Genomic DNA, 4,672 nt, shown 5'->3' on the forward strand with positions numbered 1-4,672 from the left:
ACTGCAGTTTGTGAGCCTCCAATGACGGTCAACCACAGCGAGCCTCGTAGTCTCCAATGACAAAAGCAACACGAACAAGCTCCTGGCCATCGACCTCTACAACCAAGAAACAATGTCTCTGTGACAGCGCTCCTTCCAACGAGCAACACCCTCTTGGTAGCCCTACAGCACCAGCGACTCCTGTAGCTCCCTCATACGAGATTATAGACAGCAGCACAACTACAGCCTCCAGCATGTCGACGGCTCCTCCAACGCCTTCTGCAAGATTCACAGCAGTGTGCTAGTAGCCCACAATGCACTGCTCCAAGCTTGAGAGGCCTTGCAACGAACGAGCTCCATCTCCATGGACTCCAAGCGGACCTCCAACGAACGCTGAACCCCAGCGACTCTCCCCTCTTCATATTTTGTCATGGTATCAGAGCTTCTACAACACCAACGTGCAGCCTCACCAAAATGCCAACCAATGACTACTGGCTCACAACCGCTCTCTAGCTCGCAACGAAAGCCTTAAACAAAGCGCGATTCAACACCGTCTTCCTTAGCCAACGTGCTCCTCCGCGACGGCATCGGCATCTTCGACGGAATCATCAAGATTTCGAAGTATCCGTAGATTTTGACGAATCTTTTAGATTCTGGTGCCTCACCTCGTGACATGTGGCACCATAGTGACCCTCCTTATCTCTAACCTTATCTCCAACCCAAGGTTGGTTCTCACACTGCCATGTGGCATACATCTAACCACACCCATGCTTGGTCAGCCTTATGCCATGTGGAGATAAGAGTTAACCTCAGGTCATGTTAACCCCTGGTTAGGACAAGAGTAAGGTTTGGTTAAGAGCTTGACACGTGGCACTCTTATCTCCAAGTGCCACATCATCACATCCGCCACAGTGGCAGCCACATCATCAATGACACGTCATCCTGGTGAGAGTGCTCTCAACAGAAGCAAGAACGGAAGAGGGAGAGAGAGAGATAGAGAGCCACACAAATTTTGGTGGGTGCAGAACACCCTAATCTTCTTTTTTATTCATTTATATATGTGTTTGAGTATTGTACATAACTGGGGTAAAGGCACAGTGACCTTTAACCCCCACAACCTCCCACTTAAAGAACAATGTGCCTTTAAGGGAGAACAACCAGTGAGCATACTATCCAATGCCCATCAATACACGACAATACTCAAACCGCTGACTAGATAGACTCTTCGTCAGCATATCTGCAGGGTTATCATCTGTATGAACCTTGACAAGCTCTATGCGCTTGTCCTCAAGTACCTCCCTGATGAAATGGTACCTGACCTCAATGTGTTTGGTCTTTGCATGAAAGACTGGATTCCGTGCTAGTTGAATAGCACTCATGGAATCACTATGCAATGTCGGTACACCTGTATGAATCCCCAAACCTCCCACTAGCTGATCAAGCCATATAGCCTCCTTACAACCCTCTGTGGCTGCAACATACTCAGCCTCTGTGGTAGACAAAGCAACGCACTTCTGTGCGCGAGACATCTACGACACTTCACCACTTGCAAAGGTGAACACATAACCAAAAGTGGATCTCCTACTATCCACATGCCCTGCATAGTCTGAATCTGTGTACCCAAGTACACGCATGTCTCCTCTACCAAAGCAAATGCACATCTCCTTGGTACCCTTCATGTACCTCATGATGCACTTAATTGCCTCCCAATGCCTCTTTCCTCGATTAGCCATATACCAGCTAACAACTCCCACTGCAAATGCAATGTCTGGTCTAGTAGCTATCATAGCATACATAAGACTCCCAACCGCTGATGCATAAGGAACCTTGGCCATCATGGCCCTCTCCTCATCTGATTTGTGACTATCTGTATGACTCAGTTTCACATATGGAGGCAATGGAGTACTCACTGCCTTCCCCCCCTCCATATTGAAACGCTGCAATACTTTTGTAACATACTCCTTCTGTGAAAGCCAAAGGAGTTTCCTACTCTGATCATGCGTGATGCGCATACCAAGAATATGACCTACAAGTCCCAAATCCTTCATATCAAAGGCCTCATGCAACTTGTCCTTTAATGCATCTAGCTCATAAGTATTCTTGCTAGCCAATAGCATATCATCCACATATAGTGCCATCATTATTAGGCTGTTATCCTTAGCCCTTTTAGTGTAGAGCTAGTGATCAATTTCACTTCTCCTAAAACCCTGGGACTGAATGAAAGCATCAAACTTCTGATACCATTCTCTAGGCACTTGCTTAAGACCATAGAGACTCTTCTTCAGCTTGAACACTAAATGTTCTTTGCCCTTTTCTTCAAAGCCTTCTTGCTGCACCATGTAAATTTCATCATGCAAATCCCCATGCAAGAAAGTTGTCTTAACATCCATCTGCATAAGCTCCATATCCTCTACTGCCTCTAGTCCAAGCATGCATCTAAGTGTGGTCATCTTCACAACCGGAGAGAATATCTCATCAAAGTCCACACCCTTCTCTTGCTTGAACCCTTTAGCGACCAAACGGGCCTTGTACCTAGGCACATCATCACCTGTGACCTTCATTTTGTAGATCCATTTACATGGCAATGCTTTCTTTCCATGTGGCAAAGAAACCAAGTCCCAAGTCTTATTCTTCATAAGTGAACTCATCCCTGATTGCATAGCATACTCCCACTTGTGTTGATCCTCGTGCATCATAGCCTCTCTATAGCAAGAAGGCTCCCCGCAATCAGTAAGCATCACATATCTACCCTTGGAACAAACCTATTAGGCGGTCTAGACACTCTAGATGATCTTCTCAAGGGCATTTCAACTTGCTGTCCCACCTGCATATCAGCCACATTTGGCTCATCATTTCCACCCCAATAGATGATCCATCATCTACCCTTGATTGTATACCTGTGGGAGTACTTGGTGGTACCATTTCTTGCACATTTGGTGCATGGACAGCTTGTTGTCTATCAACATATGCAGGTGGATTCACATCCTGGAAAGTGATTCTCCTCATTTCCACATCCCTCATGGGTGCCTTATGCATCTTCTTCTCATTGAAGACTACATCATGGCTGCATATGATCTTCTTTGCTTTTGGATCCCAGAGACGATAGCCCATCTCTCCACTTTCACCATAACCTAGAAAGATGCATTTCCTAGACTTATGGTCTAGCTTCTTTCGAAGCTCTTTTGACACATGTGCATATGCCTCACACCCAAATATACGCAAATGAGAGTAAGAGGGCTTCTTGCCACTCCATGCCTCTTCAGGAATACCACCATCCAAACTCTTATTAGGTGATCTATTGATCACATGCACTGCAGTCTTCATTGCCTCAGCCCAAAAACCACCAGAAAGACTTGCATTGGAAAGCATGCATTGCTGGATTTTGTTCTGGAGTACGAGGGGATGTGAGCTCCCTCTTAATCCCACGTGTATCACAAAAATACTGAAAGTCATGAGAGAGATACTCTCCACCATTGTCAGTCCATAGGCATTTAAGCGTTCTACCTGACTGATTCTCAACTAAGGCCAGCCATTTCTGAAATACTTGGAACACATCACTCTTCCGAGCTATAGCAGAAGCCCACACTTTCCTAGTTGCATCATCAATAAATGTCACATAGTATTCAGCCCCGCCTAATGACCGTGTAGGCATGGGACCACATACGTCTGAATGCACTAAATCAAGCTTTTCAAACTCTTTCTTTCCCCTTCTTTTATGGGCTGATTTAGTCTGCTTCCCATAGAGACAGTGCTCACAAAATTCAAAATCAGAGAAACTCAAATGCGGTACATAACCCAAACGGCATAAGAGTTTCATTCCATTCTGGCTCATGTGCCCCAACCTGCAATGCCACAAAGAAGTGCTTGGCTGCTCGGTTATTGCAATAACATGATCAAATACCCCTGATACATGTAAGGGATACAAAGTCCCACACTTGGCACCCCTGGCCAAAAGCATAGAGCCCTTCTGAATTTTCCAACTCTGAAAGCCAAAAGTGGTGTGAAAACTAGCATCATCTAGCTGATCCACTGAAATAAGACTCTTGGTCAACTTAGGCACATGTCTCACATGTTTCAAAATAAATGCAGACCCATTTGCAAAAGAAAACTTTGTAACCTACTCCCACTATGTCACATGCATAGTCATTTCCAAGATGCACACAACCTGTCTTTCCACTGTCATAAGTGGAGAACCATTCCCTATGGGGAGTAACATGGAATGAAGCACCAGAATCCAAAATCCAATCCTGGGAATATGCATCATCTGAAGTGGTAAGCAACTCTGCAGATAAACCTAGACATGAAGAGAACGTCATTGTCACTATCATGTGTGACTGCATTGATCTCCTCAATCTTCACTTTTCCTTTGTCCTCCCTTGGACTCTCTTTCTTTTGATTTGCACCCCAATTTGCATTCTTTTTCTTATCCTTTTGCTCTTTTGTCAGCTTGTAGCAATCCTTTTTCATATGGCCCTTCTTGCCACAGTGGTAACACTCAATGTTTCGTGCCCTGGATTTGCTACGAGACTTCCCTCTTTCTTGGGACTTCCCCCTGAACTGTGATCTGCCCCTTTGCACATTTAAGGCTGCATCCTACTTGTTGCCATCCATAGACTTCCGTCTAATCTCCTCGGCCAACAAGCTACCCACAACATCCTCAAATTTCAGTACTCCACCAGGTGCAGAGTTACTG

The sequence above is a fragment of the Dipteris shenzhenensis genome, chromosome 3 (genome assembly GCF_047967505.1).
Source record: "Dipteris shenzhenensis isolate YYH24624 ecotype China chromosome 3, Dip_SZ_1.0, whole genome shotgun sequence".
Taxonomy (NCBI): domain Eukaryota; kingdom Viridiplantae; phylum Streptophyta; class Polypodiopsida; order Gleicheniales; family Dipteridaceae; genus Dipteris; species Dipteris shenzhenensis.